Source organism: Globicephala melas, chromosome 10, assembly GCF_963455315.2.
Source record: "Globicephala melas chromosome 10, mGloMel1.2, whole genome shotgun sequence".
Lineage (NCBI taxonomy): Eukaryota > Metazoa > Chordata > Mammalia > Artiodactyla > Delphinidae > Globicephala > Globicephala melas.
Window position 1 is genome coordinate 67,409,746 of NC_083323.1, and position 27,137 is coordinate 67,436,882.

Consider the following 27,137-nt stretch of genomic DNA (forward strand, 5'->3'; position numbering starts at 1 on the left):
GAAAGTAAGAAGACTGAAAGTTAACCATAGGATTCAGTACTGTAGGAGAGGGGTTATGGGTTTTTTTTTTGGCTGCACTGTGCAGCATCTTTGTTCCCTTACCAGGGATGGAACCTGCACCCTACACACGGAGTCCTAACCCCTGGACCGCCAGGGAACTCCCAGGAGTTGTTGATCTCGATAAGACCTCCAAGCTCCAGAGGAAGCTGATGTTGGAGACAAAGACCTGACTGTAGTTGGTTCAAGAGAAAATGGGAAGTGAGAAGTAGGGACAATAATTACAGAACTCTTATGAGGAGCTTCGCTGTGAGTGGGAACACAGTAAAGAGGCAGTAACTGGAGAGAGATTATGATTCTGTTAATTTCAAATAAATTTGTTAGTGTCAAATAAAGTCAATTTTGGCAGGATAAGGGACTCTGAGTGGGACCTGAAATTTCCTTTTTATATTTTAAGTAGCTTCTGCAACGGCTAAAGTTAAAAGCTGGTGTGCACCAGGGTGGATGCGCTGATTGTTTACAGCGGGTGTCCATTCTGGTTGATGAATACCTCCACTGTATCAGTAGTTAAATACTTTGACTATCACTGTCTGTGAAGTCAAAATGGCTGTTTTCCTGAAAAAACAAAACAACGCTAGGCTAAGTTAATTGTATCTGGAAAGTAGCAGACTTTTAGAAACAATAGGCTGGATCCTTGTTGCTCTACAGATGTGATTTCCTTCTGTTTCATCTTTCTCACTAAAGACAATCACAGAATGTCTGCCTCTGACCCCCACGGACCACCCAGTGATAACACGAACAGAAAGTAAAACCTTTAGAGCAATGGATTTGAACGGCCAGACATCCCAGGCCTTTCTTCAGTGTGTTTTGGGTCAAGAGTGTTCATCCTCTGAGCTCTTGAGAAAAATTATCAACCCTCAAGTAAGAGAGGATAGACTAGGAAAACAAGATATATAGAGGCAGGGTGGAGGGATGGGAACAATAAAATACATTTTGTTGCTGGAGAATTATACCCTCAGTGAGATGAAAAGTTTTCTGAACCTAGTTTTAGTCCAGAGGTCAATGGCCAAGAAAAACCTAAAATACATTGTTTTCCTTGTTGGGAACCTATGTGAGAGAGATTCTACCACCCTCAGGATCTTTTTGGGAAACAAGTTTCCAAGCTGGGGTAAAGAAGGCTTACACTCATGTTAGCAGTTGCCTGTCCTTATGCTGACATGATGCATTCAGAAAAGCCCGAGGTGACTACCGTGGGCTTGGTTTATAGAGTCCACATGGCACTTTTAGAGTGAATGTGAAGTCTATATTTCTTGCAGAAGTTTCCAGTAACTCACGCAACTTCTGCATAGGATAGTATCACACTATTATTCAACTAATTCAATACTTATTGAATGCTGACTATAGGCAAAGCATTTATTCTCAAAGAATATCTAATGGCATTAATAAAGAAAGAAATTACACTCTTCCTTTTGCAGATATAGACAGTGATGGTCAGTGAGGTCACTAGATTCTTCCCATATTACCCAACAGACAACTGGTAGAGAAAAGATTAGATGAAATTCAATCAGTACATCTTGAACTGTATTTCACTGCATCCGCCTTATTGAGAATCCTATTTAGGAGAAAGCAAACCCTGTTTAGGAGATTGACTTTATTTTCATATGCTATTCAGACAAAGCAAACCAACATTTATCATAAACTTGCTCTGTGTCAAGAATTTGATCCACTGTAAACCACATGCAAATATATATGGCAAGTGAGCTTCTTCTCATTTTATAAGGAAGTAAACTGAGGCTAAGAGAACAGTCAAGTAGCTTGCCCAATGCTGCCCAATGGGTACCAAAAGGATTGGTTACCAGGTTAGTCTGACTCCAAAGATATTTTTTATACCATACCAAGCTTGTTCATGACTTTTTTCCATTCAGCTCTAATGTTGCAATTATCTTCCCACCTAAAAGCCAACTGTCATGCCAATATGTATTTCCTTTGGATGCTAACTTATCTGTAATGAAAACTTTCCTTTAAGTGGTGTGTTGTAGCTCATCTTGAAATAATGTTGGTACCTGCAGCACACGAAGAAGGAATCCTGTCTCACTTCCACTGCAAAGTGAAATAATGGCAGCGGGTCTATGTTTATCCTGAGAGTCATTGACAAAGCCTGCAAAATATGCAGGTTGAGGTGCACATTTAACTCTAGATGGTTTATGACCATCTTAGAATTTTTACTGCCAATGCATAGATTTGTCTCTAAACTTAGAATATTTCTAGTAATGAATACTATCTCCCCAACTTCTTTGCACTTCGGTTTTCTCACCCGAGGAAATTTTTCATCATACATAGGCACTCTGATGGCAGACTCCTATATCACTGCAATGGAAAACAGGATGGATTTGGGGATGATTTAGTGCCCACTAGTGTTGGCTATCAAACTTTGCAACTTCCTAAAGAGACAAAACTTTTGTGTTTCTTTGGAAGTTGTATGACAGTGAGATTTGTGCTGTTAACACATTGTGGCTGGACATATCATTAAGTGATAAAATTTTGTATTACGTAGGTGACTCGAGGCAGTGCAAAAACATTAGAAAGAGAACTATAAGGACAATATAACAAATATACATTATCCTTATAGTTTTCTTTCTTATGTTCATCTATATACGTATGTATAGTATAATTTTATGTAATGTATATATAAAATATACATATTCCGCATAGTTATCTAAAAAACTATTTTATTTTATCTCAAGTCTTCCTTGTTCTGTATATCAGTGGACTAAGTTACTATGTTACTGGGCACCCTTTACTTCAAGGATTAATTCTTCTTGCTCATAATTATGACAGGTAGAAGATGACACAATTTCCATAAATGTAACATTATTGATAATCTATTCAAAGCCCATCTTGATATTTGATTTTAAACAGAATTATCAGTGTAGACAACGTTGAAAAATACATTGGTAATGTTATGAGGATGAAGCTTCACATAACATCTCTGTGTAATATATCAGATTTCTAATGACATGCGTCATATTTAGAAATATTACAAACAATATCCTTAAGCATATGTGGAAACAAAGTAACAGTTAACTTGGGAAGGTGGTAAAAATTATCAGAAAATAATTTTATGGTACCTCAGGATAATATCTCCTAACATGTTTATTTGTAAAAATTGGTAAGCCTATCGTTCTGAAAATTGACTTTTAATGCACAGAGAAGCTACATGAAAGCAATCATAAAAACTAAACATAAAACACAAAATTTTGCCTTCAAGCACTGGATTGTACTTGGTGAGTCATACGTAAATGTGAAATTATTACATTTGCCAGTTGCCAAGGGCTTTGCTTTATGGATATCTGCAACACATAGACATAAATCAATTAATATGCTATTTTTCCTGTATAAACCCAGGTGCACTTGATTCATTACCTCTCACTAGAGGAGAAGTTGGCAAATCAACATCATTATGAAACTGTTCAGGCAATAGATTATCTTCAGAAATTAGTTTTCTGAAAATGGTTCCAAATTGTTTTACAAAGTTATGACTTGCTGACAGATCCCCACCCCCACTCCCAATTCAGAGATACCAGGACTTTTAACATTGTGTTTCTCTTTTAAATAATAAATCACTCTTTAACATCTACACACCCGTATTAAAAACTTCAACTAATCATGTACCATTTGCTTTTCAATACAGATTCATGATTGCCTTAGCCAGAAATGCAGACTTCTTCATATCTCTTCTTTGGAAACAATACAGATGAAGAATGTTTGGGTGTTTTAATGTAAGCACCTGCAAGAGTTGCTAATTAACTCAGCATCAGTGAAAGATTTCAATTGTACTTTCTGAGGCTCAATTACGTACAATGCGAAAAAATAAATATGAGCATAATTAACAGTTTTTCTATTTTTCTGTTTCAAGTCAGTGGTTTATGATTTAGCATTCCTTCACTGACAATTATATAGCATGATCGATAGTTTACTCATGCTATGGTCCAAAATAAAGATATGCCCTCTAAAGTGATTTAAATGTGAGGAAATGGATTTCTTTTTACTAATATTATCAAATATTCTGCTTGCCACACCTCCAGCTGGGCACTGTAAGTGGTGAACTGTTATGACAACGGCCACTATTCAATGAGCTAAATGAAACAGGCTCCGCACCAGCATAGCTATTTACATACGTTTCCTTATTTTATCTTTAAAACTATGGTATGAAGTAGGTTTTCTTTTTCCCATTTTGCAGTTATGGAAACCCAGGTTCAGAGAAGGTACCAGACTTACCCACTATCATACAGGTAATAAGTGGAAGAGTAGGAGCCAAACCCAGGTCTTCCCAGCCTCACACCCGGTGTTCTTTATACCACACTCAGGAAGGTGAGTAGGAATTTAGCATGTCCTGCCTCTAAATGACCTATTACTGTTTTAGTTTAACCATTGTTTTTTCATTGTTGTTTTTGTTTTATTGTCTCCCACATTGAGCCCTAAGGGAGCCAATGAGTTGGCCACAATTTTTTCTTTCTTTTCCCTCCTCCCCACTCTGTGATTTCTACAGACGTTATTTTCCATTAAAAGTAGACCTTGCTTCCGCCACCACCATTTCTAAGCTAACACTTGTTTTGCTATCCTGGCTGAAAGCTAATCCCCCTCTTTGTTTTTTTTGCCTTTTTTTAAAAGAAATGTATCTTGTCTTTTCCTTTCATGCCACATATTTTATTTACTAAATATTTGTACACACGGCAGTTGGTTGTGTCAGCCCCTTTTCTCCACACCGGCAATACAGTAAGGAACCAGGTAGATCTGGTTCTAGGCTCTGCCTTCATGGGGTTTACAGTTTGAATGTAGCATAAACACACAAACAGAATAATTTCAGAAAATGATTAGTGCTAAAGAGAAAATAAGTCAAGATGATTGAGTAGCAGAAGCTACTTTAGATAGGGTTAGAGAAGATCTTTTGGTGGATAAAACCTCTCCAGTGAAAGGTACCAGGTACTGTGATATATGCTATGAATGCAACAGGGATCAAAACAAACCAACAGAGTCCCTACTCTCAAGTAGCTTAAGTCTAGAGAGAGCAAAAGATGAAAGACTTAGTGTCAATTAAATGAAATAAGAAGTAATAAGTGCTTTGAAGGAAATAAACTGAAGACTGAGAAAGAGAATAACAAAGTCGCCACTCAGGAAGGCATCTTGGCAGAGATGATACCTGATCTGAGAACTGATGATGGGACTGATCCAGCCACACAAAGAACAGAGGATATTGTGCAAAGCAAGTGCTCAATTCTCTAATTTATGCCAGGTACTCTGCTTGGTCCTAGCGATACAATGATGAACAAAAGCCTATATGCACTATGATTTCTTGGTTCTTATAGTCTAGTGGGTAATTTAGACATGAATCACATAATGATGGAAATAGACCTTGATACTTCTGGGTTAACTTGCATGGCCATGCCCATCCATCACTCACTTAACCATCGCAATGTCACAGTCTTTGGTATATGTAACTCTTCTTGGCTATTTTCTTCAGTGCTGGTGCCAAGGAATCTTCTGTTATAGCTACATGATATACTACTGCATGGTTGTTCATTAACTTTTTATATTTATGTGTTGATTATATGCTCTTTGAAGTTACACTTCTTTATGTTTCTCTCAGTCCTCAGCATAATGCTAAATACATAGTAGGAAGTACAAACCATTCATTGTTTAATTATTCATCAATATTTACAAGGTGCTTACAGTGTGCCAGAAACTGTACAAGGCTGTGGGATACCAAAGATATAAATCAGAATTCAAGAAACTCATTCTGTACAGGGGAAATAAACAAGTTAAACAGTACTTGCAGGAAAATATGGAAGTATAATAACAGAGGCATTAAACAGGTCCCCAGTAGGAGTTTCTATTCAAACCTTGAGAGAACAAGTGAATTAACCAATCGTTTCCTATCTTCCATTTGCACAGTAACCACAGGCTATTGAGAGTGTGTAGATCATCACCATGCTGTAGGAATAAGATGGAGCCATACAAATTGCTCACCTTTGCTATAATTTGAGGAGTTACTGGTTTTAAACACAGACCAAATGAACTTTTCCCAGTGAATAATTTTGGTTTATCTAACTTTAGGTTGTCTAATGATCATCATTCACAAGTCCACTTTTCCCCCCAGTTTTATTAAGATATAATTGACATATAGCACTGCGTAAGTTTAAGGTATACAACATAATGATTTGACTTACATATATCATGATTTGATTACCACAGATTTAGTGAACATCCAACACCTCATATAGATTCAACACTAAAGAAATAGAAAATTTTTTTCCTTGTGAAAACTCTAGGATTTACTCTCTTAACAAATTTCATATATAATGTACAGCAGTATTAATTATCTTTATCATGTTGTACACTGCATCCCTAGTACGTATTTATCTTGTACCTGGAGTTTGTACCTTTTAACTGCCTTCATCTAATTCCTCCTCATCCCCCACCTTTGGTAGCCACAAATCTGATCTCTTTTTCTACGTTTGTTTGTTTGTTTGTTTTTGAAGTGTAGTTGACCTACAAAGCTATGTTTGCTCCTGGCAGACAACATAGTGAGTCCATATTTCTGTACATTTCAAAATGATCACCATAAGTCTAGTCATCATCCCATGTGTTCTCTGTATCTATGACTCTGCTTCTGTAAGTTATGTTTGTTCATTTGTTTTGTTTTTAGATTCTGCGTATAAGTGAAATCATACTTTGTCATAGACTAATTGCCCATATAAGTGTGAATTCATTTCTGGGTTGTCTATTCTATTCCATTGATCTATATGTCTGTTTTCCTGCCAGTAACATACTGTTTTCACTACTGTAGCTTTGTACTATAGTTTGAAATCAGGGAAGGCTCTTTGTTCTTCTTCCAGCTTTGTTCTTCTTTCTCAAGTTTGTTTTGGCTATTTGAGGTCTTAAACTAATTTGTTCTAGTTCTGTGAAAAGTTCCTTGGTATTTTGATAAGGATTGCAATTACTCTGTGGATTGTCTTGGGTAGTATGGTAATTTTAACAATATTAATTCTCCCAATCCATAAGCACAGTGTATCTTTCCATCTGTTTGTGTCACTTTCAATATCTTTCATCAGTTTTCCAAGTACAGATCTTTTACCTCCTTAGTTAGATTTATTCCCAGGAATTTTATCCCTTTTGATGCAATTGTGAATGGGATTTTCTTAATTTCTCTTTCTGATAGTTCATTTTTAGTGTATAGAAATGCAACAGATTTTTGTGTATTAATTTTATATCCTGCAATTTTACCAAATTCATTGGTGAGTTCTAATAGTTTTTTACTGGTGGCTTTAGGATTTTCTATGTATAGCATCATGTCGCCTGCAAACAGTGACACTTTCACTTCTTTTCCAATTTTGATTACTTTAATTTATTTTTCTTGTCTCATTACTGTGGCCAGGACTTCCAATACTATGTTGGATAAAAAGTGGCAAGGGTGGGCATTTTTAGCTTGTTCCTGATCTTCAGGAACTGCTTTCAGCTTTTCACCATTGACTATGATGTTAGCTGTAAGGTTGTCATATATGGATTTTATTAGGTTAAGGTATGTTCCCTCTATACCCACTTTGTTTAGAGGATTTATCATAAATAAATGTTGAATTTTGTCAAATGCTTTTCTGCATCTATTGAGATGAGCATATGATTTTTATTCTTTAATTTGTTAAGGTAGTGTAACACATTGATTGATTTGTTGATATTGGAAAATCCTTGCATCCCTGGGATAAATCCCACTTGATCACAGTGTATGATCCTTTTAATGTATTGTTGGATTTGGTTTGCTAATATTTTGTTGAGGATTTCTGTATCTATGTTCATCAGTGATATTGGCCCATAATTTTCTTTTTTTGTGATATCTTTGTCTGGTTTTATTATCAGAGTGATGTCGGCCTTGTAGAAAAAGTTCAGAGGTGTTCTTTCCTCTACAATTTTTTGGAATAGTTTGACTCTTCTCTAAATGTTTGGAAGAACTAACATGTAAATGTCTCGTCCTGGACTTCTGTTTGTTGGGAGGTTTTTTTTTTCTTAAATTAATGATTCAATTTCATTATTGGCAATTGGTCTGTTCATATTTTCTATTCCCTCCTGATTCAGTCTTGAGGTAATTACTTTGGTAAATGACTATGGCATAAATCAGATAACCCTATAACAACTCACCACTGAAAACAGCTATGTGCATACCATTTCCCCCAATGCTTCTATAATTAATAAGAAAACTACAATCTTATTTAGCTCCTTGAAATGGGACTTCATGTATTGGTATATGCACACATACCTAATTATTTTCAGAGAACACTTGTCCATGTAAATTAAAATGGCAGAGAAATTATCTGTTCTATCCAAGTAAATCTACTTTCCTACATCTGGTACAAATCTGTGTTTTCTATGAGAGTCAACTTTCTCTTTTCTATCTGGTTTCACACTATCAAAGTAATTAAATATAGACATGGTGGAAAATAAAATCAAAACACTGTTTGTGCATAGACAAATATTGCTTACTTTTCCACGTTTAAGGTGGCTGCTTTGCCAACTTATAAACATAGTAAGTTTTTAGATAGATTTATTTTCTTACTATTTCTTTTTCTGACTTATTTGTTAATTTTGGAGTATGTTTATGTAGACTTGTTTTAACATACTTATACATCCATATTAATCTGATAATTCTACATGTGGAAATCTTTCTGCTAAGGAAATAATTTAAAATATAAAAATCCTTATGCATAAAGATAGAGTTTCAATTTACTGTTACTCAATAAAGTGAAAAAGTGGAAACAATCTTATGATAGAAGAGTGAAACAAATTACAGTATATCATTCCATGGAAAATTATACAAGCTTCTCAGAATTAAAACTATGCAAACTTTATGATATATTGTTAAGTTAAAAATACATAATATAAAATTGAATATACACTATAATTCTAAGAGTAATCTTGCATATACACAGTATTAAAAAACAAACCAAACAAAAAGCTAGCAAAAGATATGAAGATAATACACCAAATTTGTTCTGTATTGCAGTAAAATTACCAATGGTTTAAAAAGCCCTTGCTTTTCAAATTTCTAAAGTGTCATATATTATTTTAATTTTTTAGCTACAAATATTTATAAACACACTCTAAACACTTTCACATTTTTCAGAGCAATTCCTTTTTTTATCTCTCTTTAATTCCAACAATTTCTTTCTTTAAACTCTAATCTTATATTGTCTTATAAATCTTGCTTTTATTCAATCTTGCTTTTATCTAGTTTTGGTTGAAGCAATTCCTTTTCAACTCTGGGTTCAAAGGGGATACAATATCACCTGCATCCTCTCAATGTCCCCAGTGCACTGTGAGATTTAATGAGATAACGTCCATGCAGCACTTTATGTTCCTTAGAGAAAGGTGCTATATAAAAACAATGCATTATAATGATTTATGTTATTATAAAACCACAGAGATATTAGACCTACAATTTAGCACAAGGAGACAGGGTTGGACTCAATCCAAGATCAGACTGGGCAATGTCCCTTAATGCCAAACTAGAAGGCAGGAGTGGGAGGAAGTTGCTCCCTGCACTGAGAGTACCAAAAGGCAAATGCCCACTTCCTCTCAAGGTTAGAAACAGGATACTTTGGTTTTTATGTACAATCCTCTAAAAATTACAGTTTGTCATTTGTGTTTGCTTGATATACCACTCTCCCTGTCTCTGCTGAGTTCCAACTGAATACGTTCCCAGTTATTTATGGGAAATAAGTTTCCAGAGCTAGGGTTAAAATTCAGCTATTACTGATTACTCGAAATCATCAGATGGTCTGAGGACTGTGTACTAATGAAGAATAACACAACTTCTGAACTGAATTAGAGGCATACAGTACGGCCACCCCTTACTTTATGCACAAATCCCCTAGCCAACCACTCATAAGTGGTCAACCACTTCCGAGCTTTTCTACAGAAGGGACACTTTTACTTCCTAAAAAGAGCTCTGACACTTAGAATGTTCTGCTCTGCATTTAGCCAGATCCTGCCCTCCCATTGTTCTGCTTTCTGAAGACACACTAAGTGTCCATCCTCTGACTTAGTCATTTCACTATGCTTTTTTATTCATTCATATAGTCAACACTTACTCTGTAGCCATTGTGTAGGCTCCCTGTGAGGCTCTGGGGACACAGAGGATTTTTGATACTTCTCTGTCCTACAGGATCTCACAGTCTAATGGGACGCAGACACCAAGATAGGGAAATCATCATAAACATGGTAAGTGCTAGGTTGCAGGTAGGAAGTAAAGTGTCAAAGGACAGAGAGGGGGGAAGAAAGTCATCCTGCCCGAAAGCATTCAAAAAGCCTCCCCAGAGAAGGTGATTTTTGTCCTCCTGTTGAAAAGATGACTAAGATGGCTAAGATTTTGCCAGCTAAAGCAAAAGAGCATAAAATAGTTGTGAATGGTCCAGGTTTGTGCAGGGAAGGGTGAGAAGTTCAGTATGGCTGAATCTGAGTGGTAGGAATGAGACTGAGAGGCCAGTACCTGAGGGTTTTATTTCCAATACTTCCATGATTGGACTTTATGCAACATGCAATGGGGCCAACAAGAGATTCTGGAGCTGGTGAATGACATGATCAGACCTGTCCTTAGGAAGATGACTATAGTAATAATGTAGGTAGATTAATGACTAGAGTGGGGAGCGTCTTGTGATAAGAAGTTACTGTAAAAGTCTATGGAAGACTTGATGAGGCCAGTGCTAGGAAGGCAGGAGTGAGGTTTGAGAAATTAATGATGGCACTGATGTCAATATATTGGAAATGAGAACCAAAGGTGTGGGAGGAGCAAAAGGCAAATCTATTTTCCTTACTTGAGAGACTGAATAGATGGTGACATAATTAACAACAACCACAAAATATAGGAGGCAGAGCAATTTGGGGGAGAATGGTAAGGTCATAAGACACGTTCTGACTGTTAAGTATGAGACTCCTGTGGAATATTCAGGTGGCAGTGTCCAGAAGACAAGTGGAATGTGGGTCTGCAGCTTGGGGAAGAAGTCAAAGCTGGAAAGAAACTGGAAAAAATATTCCAAATATAATAAACAGAAGAAAATCGTTTATAGGAATTCAGTTGAATACCTAGTGAGGCACTACTGTGATCCCCCTTATCCTATTAATTCTGTTATTTCTTCCTAAGATTCTGCTGACTCCACAAACTCATTCAGAAGACAATACTATAAATGTGAAATGGATGAAAGGAGCTTAATTTAACTACACTTTGCATCTTTATACTTTTAATTTGGGTTTCATTTTGTTGTTGTTTGACAAGTGCAGCTCTTTTCCTTTATCTGCTTTACATGTAATCTTGTAATCTGTCCTTCTTTTTCTTATCATATCTTACTCATTTGTCTTCCTCAAGACACCTCCAGAGGAAAAGGAAGTCAAGGCATTTCAAGACCTCTTATTCTTAAAAAATTGCCTCATCATCTCCCCCGACACTGCCACACATACACTAGTACCAGGAAGTTGACCAATGGGTCTCACAATTGCACATGAACTTGGTTCTTGCTTTTACCAAGTAGCATCTGCCTTTTCCATTTTTTTCTTTTCTGACTCACAACAGATATTGACCACAAAAGATATTATTCATGAACTTGCTAGGAAAATACTGGAAAGACACTGTGGATTCTGATTAGCCTTTGTGAAACTGTCTGCCTCCACTGCTAGAATTACTGGTTTTGCCTCCAACCAATGACTGTTGAAGATGTTTCCAGTTCTGCTTCTTCTTGGGGTCAGGTATCAATCAGGCTGATCCAGCCTCCTGTTGCAGTCATTCTTTCTGTTCTATGAACTCCATTCTTCTGGTGCTATATATAGCCTACTCTATCAAGCTTCTCTATTCCTGTAGGATGGATTATTTCCCCAAATCCTCCTCAATCCATCATGCAAATGAACTCTTGGCAAGCCAGACCCCTGGGGCTCTCCATACATATGTGATCATGTCTGATTCAAGGTAAATACAGATTGGGTGATCCTGGGTAATGCCACATGTCTCAAATGAGTAACCAGGTAGAGTCTATGTAATTTCCAAATAGCCAATGGAAAGGAAGTGTCAACTCAAACAGAACTAAATCTCTTTATGTCTTAGACTTTCATTTTGAGAAGCTCAAAACACTATCTCATTACTATATTCAAACAGAAACTTGATCATTCTAAAGCAATATCAACCAAAAGATATAGACTTCTAAACAAAAATATAGAGCTGAAAAGGCCAACTTGTATAAGAAAAACTCATTTTTCAAATTATTGTGCATCATTTAATTTTTACAACATCATGCATGAAACTTTAGTTACCTCAGCCTTTGGAAATAGTAATAAAAACAGCACTGTATATCCATTTACTTTGGGTCTGCTGATTTTATTATTTTTAATACTAATAAAAAGTTATATATTATAAGTATGCTGGTCAGATTAATTATAATTTCATGCTTTTTCCAGTGATTATGGTGCTGCACAGAATTTTCAAAAGAACTAGAAGACATAAAATTTCTTCCTATGACATTCTCTTTACAGCTTAATACTACTAAAAATTAATTCTCAAATTAAAAGCAGTTAACTTTCTTTTCAGTAAAATGTTCTTTTTACAGCATTTAGTTATCATGCATATACGTCTGTCTTAAGAAACAAAAGGGGAAAAGGCAAGAAAACTAAATAAAAATGAAGGGAAGATAAAGCTGTTCACTAGCCTCCTATATGACCCCAATGCAGAAAAGACTTTATTGAGGGCGATTGCTGTGAAATGCAATTTCAGCTTTTTTTATGCCATGGTGATATATCTACCAATTTCAGTGCTGTGTGGAGAACAGGAACATCATTCTAAAAGCAGTTCTGTTTTCAGAAATCACTTGGGATGAGTTGTCAAAAATACTCTAAAATATATTCTAATTGCTGTAAACTCACTTGAATTTTGACAAATGCAATAGTTTGATTTGAATTTTAAAATAATTTTTATTAAAAATACACAAGCAAAATGTAATTATTATTTCCCCTGTGTGACAAATTAGACTTCTGTACCAGAATCAAAATTTATTTATAGGACTTGAATGAATCAAAAAGTATGTCAGGCAAGTCTTTCCCAGTGAAGATAGGCCAGTCCCAGAAACGAACTATTTTTAGAAGAAATAGAAAACAATACTGAGGATTTTTAAGAAAATATCAATGATATGAGCATATGCTTTGGATAACACTGAGTCAGTTGAAAACATAATCTATTGGTTGGCTACTTCTCTCCATCCTGTATTTCATTTCCTTTCATTGACATTTGAAGCCAGGATCCTCATGACCTTCTTTGGATGCCATCTCTGTTTTTCCTGGCTGAATTAGGAGTACCCTGGCATATGGCAAGTTGGCTGATTTTGTCTTTCTCCTCTGCTACATTGCAATAACTTGAAGGCAAGGACTTTGTCTTTTTCATCTTTTATGTCCTTAGCGCCTGATAGAGTTTTGAGAACAGAGTAAGAGGATGGGAAAAAAAAAAAATCGAAAGAATGGGTGAGTGAGTGAGCGGCTGAGTGAATCTATTCTATAAGGCAGCTGCATTTTACTAAATTAGGAAAAAAATGACAGATTAAGCCCTCAGGGGGAGAAGGATGCTACTTCCAAAAGAATGCTCAGCATTTGTCTGGGAACCTCAAGAGTAGATTCCAGAATGTATTCTCACATGGAGTGACATAGACCAGCACCCAGCACTCTGAAGTTGATCTGACAGGAATGTCAGTTGCCATGCTGCGATTAATAATGGAGACACACTACAAGAGCTTAGAAAGAAGCAGCTTGCACTGCTTAAACCAACACACATGAAACGGAGCCTAATTTCCTCCATTACAAATTCTGCCAAAACACCCAGACTACCTGATTCCAGTTTTCATATCTGTTGAAGGAACTACCTCATTCATATTTTACTGAAAGGGTGGCTTTCTTTTAACATGTGTTTGTAATAAAGAAATTTACTTATTGTTTAAACAACAGAAAATTCGTATAACAGAGGCCCTGAAGAATGAGTTAAATTGATCTATTATCTATTAACTTTCACAGAAAAAAATTAAACATAGATTTGCAAACGTTTGAAGATATTCCATCATACTTTATGATCTAAGCCTTTGAAAGTGATAAGGAAACCAATCATTGATATCAGCCTATAGTGTTTTAAGAGGGGCAAACATACGGTCTGTTTGAACTCCTGTACCAGTGGATCTGTGTTAAAAATGTATATTTGATTAATAATAATAATATAATTTCAGTACTCACTGTGATTGGGAAAGGCTTTCAACCCAAAATTTTGTTTAGTTATCTCACTGGCACAGGACTTTAAACCTGGAAATACAGGCTAGGATGTAAAGGAATCAGCTCTTTAACAAAAGCAACACTCTTTAAGGATGAGAAAAAAGTGAGCTTTGTAGAGAAAAATAAACTCTGGTGGAAGAAGAGGTCCATAGTAATAATCTCAATGCTTTACCCTCAAGCTTCATTCTATGTCTTGAGCCTTTTTAGTTTGGTTCTTCCTGCCATCAGCACACATTGCTGCAAAGATAAAAAAGTCCCCTTTTGTTAATCCAAAAACAAAACCCACAACTGAAACAAAATGCTTTTCCTTTTGCTCTTTTAAATGTAACTAGGTCTAGTATTAACATTCCAAAGAAAATTTAAGAAAAAAATTGAGATACAAACACAAAAAATACAAAACTAATTTTTATATATATATATAGTTTCTATATATAACTATATATACAGTTTCTGAAACTACAGTAACTAATGCCATGACCTACTAGGCACTAAATTTTTTATCTGGTGTGTTCTACCTTAAAGCATGCCTTGGTAATTTCTGAGATGTCCTTATGTTAAATAATGTTCTTGTTTTAAGAAAATCTCCATTAAAAACACTTTTTATAGCCTCCAAACAAATCAACTCCCAAAGGTTCCTCTGGGTTTTTTTTTTTGTTATCACAATGCCCACGTAAGATTCTAACTAGAAGCCAAGTCAAGTATTTTCTATTACTCTGTTGGTCCCTGTTTGTGATTAACCCTCTTAATAAAGTATAAATATATCCCTCTGAGGCCATGGTGCTCATTCCTGACTCACTGGATTCTACCCTTACAGAGTCACTTCAATTATTTGACAGTGAGATTCAGATATAGGTATTTTTTAAAAGCTCAGGACATTCTTTTTTTTTTTTTTAACATCTTTATTGTAGTATAATTGCTTTACAATGGTGTGTTAGTTTCTGCTTTATAACAAAGTGAGTCAGCTATACGTATACATATATCCCCATATCTCCTCCCTCTTGCGTCTCCCTCCCACCCTCCCTATCCCACCCCTCTAGTTGGATACAAAGCACTGAGCTGATCTCCCTGTGCTATGAGGCTGTTTCCCACTAGCTATCTATTTTACATTTGGTAGTGTATATATGTCCATGCCACCCTCTCACTTCGTCCCAGTTTACCCTTTCCCCTCCCCGTGTCCACAAGTCCATTCTCTATGTCTGCGTCTTTATTCCTGTCCTGCCCCTAGGTTCATCAGAACAATTTTTTTTTTTTTTTAGATTTCATGTACATGTGTTAGCATACGGTATTTGTTTTTCTCTTCCTGACTTACCTCACTCTGTATGACAGACTCTAGGTCCATCCACCTCACTACAAATAACTCAATTTCATTTCTTTTTATGGCTAATATTCCATTGTATATATGTGCCACATCTTCTTTATCCATTCATCTGTTGATGGACACTTATGTTAAAAGCTCAGGACACTCTAATGTACAGCTGAATTTGAAACCATTGTTCTAAGAGCTGAATACGGAAACATTTACAGGAAATATTCTGATGATAGGGATAGCTAATGTTTTCTGACTATTTCTCTGAGTTTTTAAAAATGCTGTCCTGTCACTTTGGTCCCGTGATTACTAACTCTTGTAAGAAAATGATCTCTATTATTAAGCAAAACACAAAGTTCCCTAAGAGGGAAGCAACATCTTACTTGAAGAATGTCACCACTCTGAATTATTTTGGGAACAGAGCCAGATATAAGAAAATTAATGGATGATGATTGTCTCTTCAGAGCACTCCTATGCTCATAAACAGAAGATTTGGGGTTTATGTGAGAGAATTTCCTTCACAACTAAATACATACTTAATGCACGCCATCGAAACTGTGAGGTTATGCTGAAAGACAGGAATCATTCAGAGAAACGAATACCTTTTTCCTCTGTGAATACTTAAAACTTAAGTTCCTTTGAACCCAAGAGTACTTGGGAGCACACCAGAGATTTTTATGATTCTATCACAGGTTGTGAGTTTTTTTGAGTTCAAATTTATTTCTACATCTTTGTACCTTAAGTAGAGGTTTAACATGCATGGCTTTGAAATCCTTCCAGAATCTGTAACCTGTGGGGAAAATTTCAAACTTTTAACTTAGAAAACTATTCACCATGGAATAAAATATTAAAGGATAGGTAAGATTGATTTAATTGCAAGACTACACATACACACAGTGTGTGTGTGTGTGTGTGTGTGTGTGTGTGTGTGTGTGTGTAAAAATAGACTGGATATAAATCATGATGGAGAAGATTGACAAATAAACAAATTATATTCAGTTGTGTAAACAAATGCCAAATCAATGTCCTTATCAGACAAAAAGCAATTAAAATTAATTCATTGGCCCCCAAAATGATTTCTTCTCACAAGGCATCCCTCAGAGGGACATTATTTTCAATGATATGCTTACTTAATACACCCATTTGCAAAGGCACAACCGCTTCAGTGAGCTGAAGGTTTTACTTATATTTGGCCTGTGGCATCTTTTCCCCTGTGTTGGAAAACTCAGTTAAAATTCACAGAGACTGTCAACCACAGAGCAGGCACTCAACTGTCAACTGGTCAAGCTGCATTTGACACAGTGAGGAGCAACTCAGCAACACATGCTGAAGCGACACAGCCTAGAAAACAAGGAACCAAGCAGGTTCTGCTGCTTCAGACCTCGGCTATCATGCAGTGTGTGCAAGAGTCTAAGAGTCAAATAGACTTATGAGTCCTTTTCCTGTTGAGAAAAGGAAAAAGAAGAAGAGAGAGAGAGAGGGAGACTGAAAGAGAGACTCTGTTGTGTTTTTTGTGTGCTGCATGTTGCCTGTGTATTTTGAAAATGAGATTATGGACAACCACACTCCGTATTTTGAAGCAGAATGACCAAAACCCTATTTACACACTGAATGAGTGAAGGGCATAGAATACGCATCATTGTGCAGGAACTGAAAGTTGTGCGGGTAAAATAATTTAAATCCACCCTGGTGGAATACGGCAAGTGGTATACACCATTACTAAAGCAACATGCCATTTATAAATTAAATACACTGGCAAGCACTTGTCCAAAATAATCATTTCAAGAGCGTAATAAAAGGAGAGCAAAGGAACCAAATAACAGAAGTCTTGTTTCCCAGCTCGGACCTAGACTGAAGTGATGTAAGTTAACTTATTTAAAGATAACCGAATTAAACAAATAAAATGATTTTATTTTTATTGAACAGATAGAATTTTAGAGGAAAGTAATTCAATACTGTAAAAGACAGTTTCACAGATCTCAATTTCTTCATTTGTTAAAAGAGGAAACAACCTTAGTAGATGATCTGTAACGTCCCATTTACCTTTAAAATATCCTGTTTTTCTACACACGAAATAAATAATCTTAGTAGAGGATAAGAAGCTATCCCTAACAGTAGGGACAGCTATCTACTGTCACTAATTGTCATTTTATTTGCAGAACCATAAAAAAAGAGACTCTAACAGTACCAGGCTCACTATTCAGTATATTTTCAATTTTAAAATGGAGAATTAATTAAATCTATACCTACAAAATAGCATTAACAATCAGAAAATAAAGTAATAATCATGATATGTTGACTATGTAAATGAATTACAGTTAGCTCTCTGTTCACCTTAATCCCTATAGACTTTTGTACTAGTCTGTCTGATATGTTTTCAGCCCTTCACTATCTGCATGATATTATAATGCCTATAATATTAATAATAGATACAAGTCATTTAGGATCTGTTTTGTGCTCTTACACTTGACATATTTTATGTTATTTAATCTTCACAGTAATATTATGAAATTGTGTTTCATCTGTTTTATAAAATTAAGAATATGTAAACTCAGCTCTGAGAGGTAAAATAACCTATTCAAAGTGTCCCTCCCATCTGCTCTGTGACAATTCCAGAAAATGAGTTCAGGTCAGACTGAAGACAAGGTGCTGCGATCACTCTCTCGCTTTTCCACGTGACAAAGGAACTGAGGGGAACATGCCCTGAAGGAAAGGGAGCCGGTGAAATAAATTGAAATTCAGAGCTAATACAATTCCCTCCAGACGACTCAGCTCAGGTGACTCCACCCAGACAACAGTCCTCCTTTGGTGAGAGCCCTGGGCATGGATCCATCTCCTTTCCACCACGCCAGGTGCCAAAGGAGCCCCGCTCTCTCCCTTCTGCCCTTCACCCAGCCCTCAAGTCCCAGCTTGCAGCTTGGAAATCCCATTCCCCTCCCAGTTCCCAGCTGGTTGAAATCTCTGGTCTAAAACCCGATTACTGGTTTAATGTGCCCCAATCTGGGCAGGCCCATCCTGCTGGGGACTAAAGATGAAAAATGACAACAAGAGCTGTAAGAGCAAGTAAGCAATAAGATGTCCCGGTGGGAGGCGTGGGGGACCCTGCAATCCAAGTCAGGTCACTTGGAGAACCAGAGACAGAGCCTTGGCCTTTTCCCATCCAGGATCTCCTTCATGGTGTGAGTAGAAAGGCAGGAACAATGTGGGTTTGCAACCGTGTAACTGCCTAATGACACTGCCCACCCACAGGGCTCTGTCCCCAGCAGTGGACCGACAGGCGTGCTTAGAGTCACGTATGTATACAACAGCACATAGTTCCCTGTCTGTGATCCTTTTTTGACTCCACCAGATTCTGTATCAACCTCAGTCTTTTTGGTGATACACCTTATCTGCCCAAATTCGGCTTGTGCATCCACCTCTTTGCATTACCATGATGTTTTAACCTAGGTAGCCGTTTGGTGTTCTGATTATTGCCAGCAGGACTGGCTACATGATTTGTGGAGCTCGGCACAAAGTGAAATGTCAGGCCCCTTGTTCAAAAAGTATTAAAAATTTTGAGACCCCCGCAGCAGAGCCTTAAACCAAGTGCAGGTCCTCTGCGCATGGGACCCATGTGACTGTGCAGGCTGCACACCTACGAAGCTGACCCAGGATGCCTGTTCAGTCTTGGTGAAAATCATACTCCCAGCTGGCTTTCCTTTGAGGATATGAAAACAATACGATGCCTCTATTATTAAAAATATGTAGAGCAGCAGACATGTGCTTTCCATCGTAACTTTTGGTTCTCAGGTGGCATTAATTAGTTACCTATAGTTCTGTGACATTGTAGTTGTGGTTTTGAATGCAAGCCTGCTTCTCCCTACTTACTTCTCAACTATTATAAGACCTGCTTTAATATTTACTCCCCATCACCCTTGAGCTCAGCATCGACCAACCCAGGCAAACTACCAGTCTGAGCTGCCCTCCCTGTCTGACCCTATCAGGCTTCCAAACTCCCTGCCAGGACCATGGGCTTGGTCCCGACTCATGGTCCACTTCAGTGTCCGCCCAACACACTCAAGGATGATCAGCTTAGTGTCAAGCTCCTCCCACTAAAAATATTATTCCAGAGAGGCTGTGACACAGCAGATGCAAAACTGTGGACTTTTTAAGCCAGTCACTATAATATTCTTGTCTATGGATATCATTTACTAATCTTTAACTTTTTTATTTTAAATTGTGGTTAAATAACATAAAATTGACCATCTTTACCTTTTTTTTTTTTGCAGTACGCGGACCTCTCACTGTTTGTGGCGTCTCCCGCTGCCGAGCACAGGTTCCGGACGCATAGGCTCAGCGGCCATGGCTCACGGGCCCACCCACTCCGCGGCATGTGGGATCTTCCCAGACCAGGGCACGAACCCGTGTCCCCTGCATCAGCAGGCGGACTCTCAACCACTGTGCCACCAGGGAAGGCCCCATCTTAACCATTTTTAAGTTCAGTAGTGTTAAGTACATTTACTCTGTTGTGTAACCTCATAATCATCCACCTCCAGAACTTTTTTCATCTGCCCAAACTGCAACTCTGTACCCATTAGACAATAACGCCCCATTCTCCCCTCCCCCTAGCAACCACCATTCTACTTTCTGCTTCTATGAATTTGACTACTCCAGTTATCTCACGTAAGTGGAACAATGCAACACTTGTCTTTTGGGGACTGGCTTATTTGGTATTAACTTTTGATGTAAATTTTTCAGGTGAGTGTGTAGAACTGAAGGAGAGTCCCAGTTCTAATTAGGGGCAAGTAATAGACAGTCACTAACTTTTAGAGAATTTGCTCATCACTGTAGGAAATAAGGCCTGAAAAGGAGAGTTGGCTCTTGTCTCTGGGTTGGAAATATTGTCTCTATCACCAATTCCCTCAAGCTGGCTGTCTCTTTTCCTTCACGTCTTCCTTATTTGTCAAAAATGTTAAAATCTTTTGAATTCAAATGTCTCAATCTAAACTTGCAAAGGGTTTTGTTTCTTGGGTTATTATAAAAGAAGAAAAACATCTTTTTGTCTACATACTAATAAAACAAAATCATTCAGGTAAACAGCCTGCAAACTCTTCCATTGTTAGATATTTAATGAGTCATTTTTTTTGACTAATCAGCACTTCGTTTCTGCTTTCCTTATCCTGAGTTCACCCTTTGTACTAGGAACACTTTGCCTAGATATGCAACTCGTTGCAGGACGGCCTTGATAAATGGTTTGTGTTTGTGTAATTTAGATTAGTTCAGTAATTGTTTGGAACAAAGGCCAGAAATCTTCCCGAGGGTATTAAACATTCACTTTCAGGGCTTGGTGGTCTGTGATGAAGGGAAGGTCGGACCAAAGTTGCTTTACCACCTTTGCCCCAAGGTCGCACCTCCTCTTGCTGCCTACAAGCAGCTGTCTGGAATCCATCAGCTGGAAGCTGGCTGAAAAGAACAGGGTTGATTCCCTCAATTTTCCAGGAAGCTGAGATGTAGTAAAGCTGGCTAATCTTCAGAAAAAATCAGAGAGCAAAGCAAAAGCAAAATCGAAAAGGTAGTAAAAGTGGTCCTGTGGCCTTTAGACGTGACAAACATTCTGCTGTGGTTCTGCTTTAAAGAGCTGGTTCCCCAGAATAGCTCTTGAGAGACTAGCTGGCTGACTCCTAGCTTTAAAACTTATTTTAAGTTTGTTTTCTTATATAGAACTATTCCTTTCTTGTCTTTTAAAATATCTGGGGACTCTTACTAACAGTGAGTACAAGATGGATTATGACAGCCTCTAAGAACTCTGAGTTTGTTTTATTTATTTTATTGATATATAGTTGATTTACAATGTTGTGTTAATGTCTGCTGTACAGCAAAGGGATTCAGACTATATATATACACATTCTTTTTCATATTCTTTTCCATTATGGTTTATCACAGGATACTGAATATAGTTAGTTCCCTGTGCTATACAGTAGGACCTTGCTGTTTATCCATTCTGTATATAATAGTTTGCATCTGCTATCCCCAAACTCCCAATCCATCCCTCCGCAACCCCCTCTCCCCCTTGGCAGCCGTGAGTCTGTTCTCTACGTCTGTGAGTCTGTAGAATCCCGAGTTTGATCTCTATCCCTTTTGCTCCCCTTACCTGATTGACAGGAGGCTCAGTTCTGAACAGCTCTCACAATGGGAGAACTCACTACCGAACATGGCAGCCTCCTTGGAGAGCCTCACTGCTTAGCATTCTCTTCTTTCATCAATCCAAAATTGTTTCCTTTAATATCCTCCCTGATGCCATCATATCCCTTGAGCCCACAGCCAACATGTTTTCATGCCTTTTCCAGACTCTCTTTCATGAACACTGCTCTAATTTCTATCCCAGTTCCTCATCCAACTACATGACACATCCGGATGCTTGTTCTGGCATGACTGCAAATTCCCTTATGTCACGGTTGCTTTTCCTACAACGTTCTGGCTGGTTCACAGACCAATCTTAGAGGGTAGTGTCCACATCTGAACCCAATCCCAGCCCAGTTCACCCCGTCAGGACACAGCATGACAAACACCAACCCTGTTCTAGATGCTAGGGCTCTTTTAAAATATGAAAATGTTCATGTGGTCAGAAATTCCAACATGCCTATAGGCATATAGATGCCTCTAATTCAAAACCAGTCTCCCCCTCCTCCAAGACCTCTAGCCCACGCCTCCCCACCTCCCCACCAAAGGCAACTGTGTGGTATCTCTTGAGAAAACAAATTCTTTACATGCACAGCTGAGTAGTTAGATGGTTAGAGATGAGAGGATGAGCTGTTTCTTCCCCAAGCTTCTTATATTTTTAACAGGAAAGGACCTCATACCTGGAAACTGGCTAAAAAGTGAGCAGGCAGGCTCCCCAGACATTCTAAAACTGAACTGTGGTAATGCTGGCTAACCTTTCCAGAAAAGTAGAAGGCACAGCCAGATCACAGTGTTTATAAATGCAATCCTATGGCCTTTAGATCTGATAGGTAAAAAACGATACATCTTTACTTTGATTGATTTTTCTTAAGTTATGAGTGACGTTGAACCTCCTTTAATGGTTATTACCCATTTATATTTATCAACTATCTTTTCATATTTTTACTAATTTTTCACCTTAATATACTTGTTTCATCTAGAAGTGATTTTGCTGTTAACGATTTAGGTCGAGACCCAACTTTATTTTTTTCCAAATACCTAGCCCGTTGTCTCAGGAGTTATTGAATAATCTATCTTTTCCCCACTGATATGAAATATCACCTTCATTTTACATTAAATTATTTCTATATGTATTTTAGCTGTGTTCTAAATCTCTACCCTAATCCAGTGAACTTCTGTCTATTTCTTTCCTAATGCAGAAATGATTTTAGTTATGGCTTCATGATATATTTTAATATCTGGCTCAGATATTCATGGCTAATTTTGCATACGTATTTTTTCATTTTAAATGTGGAACTGTCAGGTTCAAAAAAAGTCTTGTTGACTTGGGAATATACATTATAATAACTATATTATACATATATATATCTTACATATGATTAAGGAAAATTAAAATACTGGTAATATTGAATCTTGCTATTCAAAGCAAAGCATGCTTTTACATGTGTTTTTTCTTATATACTCTAGCAGGAATTTTCAAGGCCTTCTTCACATAAAACTTACACATTTTTATTAATTTTATGGGAGCTGGTATATGTTTTGTTGTTGTGGTTGTGCTTATAAATGGGATAACTTCTTTCATTGTATTGTCTAAGTGGTACTGATTATAGAAAAGCTATTTGATTTCTATATATTAATTTTAAAACCAAATATCTTTCTGAAAACTTTCTAGTAGTGTTTGTGCTGATTCTCTTGGTTTTCTGAGTATATGTCCATATTAACTAAAAACATGACAATTCTGCTTCCTACTTTATACATCTGCTTTCTTTCTCTTTCTAAATTTCATTGGCTACTACTTCCAGAGCAATGGGGTAGTAATGTGGCAGATGTTTTAGATCATTTCAATCATGGCTGCTTCACTTTCCTTTTAAAATGACTTATTGCTTGCTAAAGGCTAGGAAACTAAGACAATATTTCCCAGGGTCACTTCAAGCTTGGATTCTACCTGTAATCTATCTCACACTGAGAAGGAGAAGATGTCTCCTCATGGGATATGGAGGGTGGAAGTAAGGCAAACTGGGCTGTGCTTCTGGTCTGCTGATTCTGCAAACCAGGAGCACCGTCACAGAGGTTTTGAGGTTATCTCAACCATACAGAGATCCTTGTCTAATGGCTACTTTTGTAGGTATTGAGAGGTAGTGGGCAGGGCATTCATTTTGCTGCCATAGGTCATACCTGAGATGGTGTGGTCATGGAGCCAGCCGTGGGGTAGTGGCTGCCAGATTTCCCCACTTCATAATCACGACAGTGAGAGCAGCTCTCCTGGCAGGCCAGTTCTAGACTGGCATTCTGGGAGACACACTTGGAATCTAAGCCTAGAGCCTGCTCCACAAACTCTTCCAACAATTTCATAATCAGTTCTGTCATGTGATCATATTTACTTAAACTAGCTAGAATGCCTTCTGTTATCTGCCAACCAACTCTAATGAGAGAACATCCTTATCTTGTTCCTAAGTTGAAAGGAAATGTATTGAGAGTTCTAATATTTAACCATTAAGTATGTTGCTGGCTTTTGAAAGTGTGTGTGCCTGTGTACACAGGTACAAATATATTTGCATAATGCTTTTGAAATACTTTTGAAATTATTCCTTTAATTTCCTCTATATTCATGGTTATTTACTCTTCTCATTTATAATTTTATGGGTTTTTTTCCTCCTCGGTTCCTTTAGTTTCTGGCTTTGAAAGCCAATTTATAGTCAATAAACATCCACTTTTCAACCACTGTTTAAAAAAATATTTTATACATGTTACTTTAAAGACTATTTTCCACCATCTTTTTCATCTGTGTATGTGTGTGTGCACACGCATATGTGTGTGTTTAAAGGATAGAAGTCACACTTTACTTCTGTTAAACTGCATCTTCTTAGATTTGGCCTAGAGTTTTATAATCCAATATATTATCTATACGTGTCATCTTTGTTTCATCTGTAAATTTGACCAGAATACAATTTATATAATGTACTTAAAAAGAAAGAATTTAAATAGGAGAGGCCTAAAAATAAAAGCCTGCTGCAAACCTTTAGAAGTCACATTAGAGACTGACACTGATTTTTTTAATTAATATATTTTTAAGTCCAATCTTCAATCAGTTCTGAATCCACCAAATTATGCTCACACTTATCCCACATTTCTTCACCTTGATTTAGATCAGTAAATTGTGTTAAATTTCTCAAATAATTCATCAATTTCCTAGAAGGTCAAGATCTGTTTTTAAGAAATAATTATTTCAATAAATTTTTAAAAATATTTCTTATAAAAATATTTTAAAAACAAATTTCTGCAAACTTTAGTTCTAATGTAACACTTATAATATCCCTTAAAATCAAAAATCACTTAGAAAGGTATAACCTTCCAAGACTGAACCAGGAAGAAATAGAAAATATGAACAGACCAATCACAAGCAATGAAATTGAAACTGTGATTAAAAATCTTCCAAAAAACAAAAGCCCAGGACCAGATGGCTTCACAGGTGAATTCTATCAAACACTTAGAGAAGAGCTAACACCCATGCTTCTCAAACTCTTCCAAAAAATTGCAGAGAAAGGAACATTCCTAAACTCATTCTACGAGGCCACCATCACCCTGATACCAAAACCACACATAGATACTACAAAAACAGAAAATTACAGACCAATATCACTGATGAATATAGATGCAAAAATCCTCAACAAAATACTAGCAAATAGAATCCAACAACGCATTAAAAGCATCATACACTATGATCAAGTGAGATTTATCCCAGGGATGCAAGGATTCTTCAATATGTGCAAATCAATCAATGTGATATACCATATTAACAAACTGAAGAATAAAAACCATATGATCATCTCAATAGATGCAGAAAAAGCTTTTGACAAAATTTAACACACATTTATGATAAAAACACTCCAGAAAGTGGGCATAGAAGGAACCTACCTCAACATAATAAAGGCCATATACAACAAACCCACAGCGAACATCATTCTCAATGGTGAAAAACTGAAAGCATTTCCTCTCAGATCAGGAAAAAGACAAGGATGTCCACTCTTACCACTATTATTCAACATAGTTTTGGAAGTGCTAGCCACAGCAATCAGAGAAGAAAAAGAAATAAAAGGAATACAAATTGGAAAAGAAGAATTAAAACGGTCACTGTTTGCAGATGACATGATACTATACTTAGAGAATCCTAAAGATGCCACCAGAAGACTAGAGCTAATCAATGAATTTGGTAAAGTTGCAGGATACAAAATTAATGAACAGAAATCTCTTGCATTCCTATACACTAATGATGAAAAATCTGAAAGAGAAATTAAGGAAACACTCCCATTTACCATTGCAACAAAAAGAATAAAATACCTAGGAATAACCTATTTAGGGAGGCAAAAAACCTGTATGCAGAAAACTATAAGACACTGATGAAAGAAATTAAAGATGATACCAACAGATGGAGAGATATACCATGTTCTTGGATTAGAAGAATCAATATTGTGAAAATGGCTATACTACCCAAAGCAATCTACAAATTCAATGCAATCCCTATCAAATTACCAATGGCATTTTTTACACAGCTAGAACAAAAAATCTTAAAATTTCTATGGAGACGCAAAAGACCCCGAATAGCCAAAGCAGTCTTGAGGGGAAAAAATGGAGCTGGAGGAATCAGACTTCCTGACTTCAGACTATACTACCAAGTTGCAGTAATCAAGACAGTATGGTAGTGGCACAAAAAAAGAAATATAGATCAATGGAACAGGATAGAAGGCCCAGAGATAAACCCATGCACCTATGGTCAACTACTCTATGAAAAAGGAGGCAAGGATATACAATGGAGAAAAGACAGTCTCTTCAATAAGTGGTACTGGGAAAACTGGACAGCTACATGTAAAAGAATGAAATTAGAACACTCCCTAACACCATACACACAAATAAACTCAAAATGGATTAGAGACCTAAATGTAAGACCAGACACTATAAAACTCTTAGAGGAAAGCAAAGGAAGAACACTCTTTGACATAAATCACAGCAAGATCTTTTTTGATCCATCCCCTAGAGTAATGGAAAAAAAAATCAAAAATCAACAGTGCTTTTCCTTCTACTTTAAATATTATCAGTATTTCCCCACCATAGATTAGTGGTTCTTAATCATTCACTGCTGCTTTCTCTGTTCTGTGGTTTGCAAAGGAATGAAATATTGTTAGACTGTACATATTTTCATCAACATTTGATTTATACAATTTTTCACAAAGTAAATATTTTGCATTTCTTAATTCATTTAATGCCAAAATATTTTGAATGTATATGTGTGTATATAAAGTATATATATATAATAAATGAAATAAATGTTTACATATATAGTGAA

The 27,137-nt window shown here is 36.8% G+C and overlaps 1 protein-coding gene across 3 annotated transcripts in view; it reads right to left on the reverse strand.

Moving 5' to 3' along the window:
• TMEM117 (transmembrane protein 117) overlaps positions 1 to 27,137 on the reverse strand; it is a 537,774-nt gene that overhangs the window by 28,679 nt on the left and 481,958 nt on the right. The window lies entirely within an intron of this gene.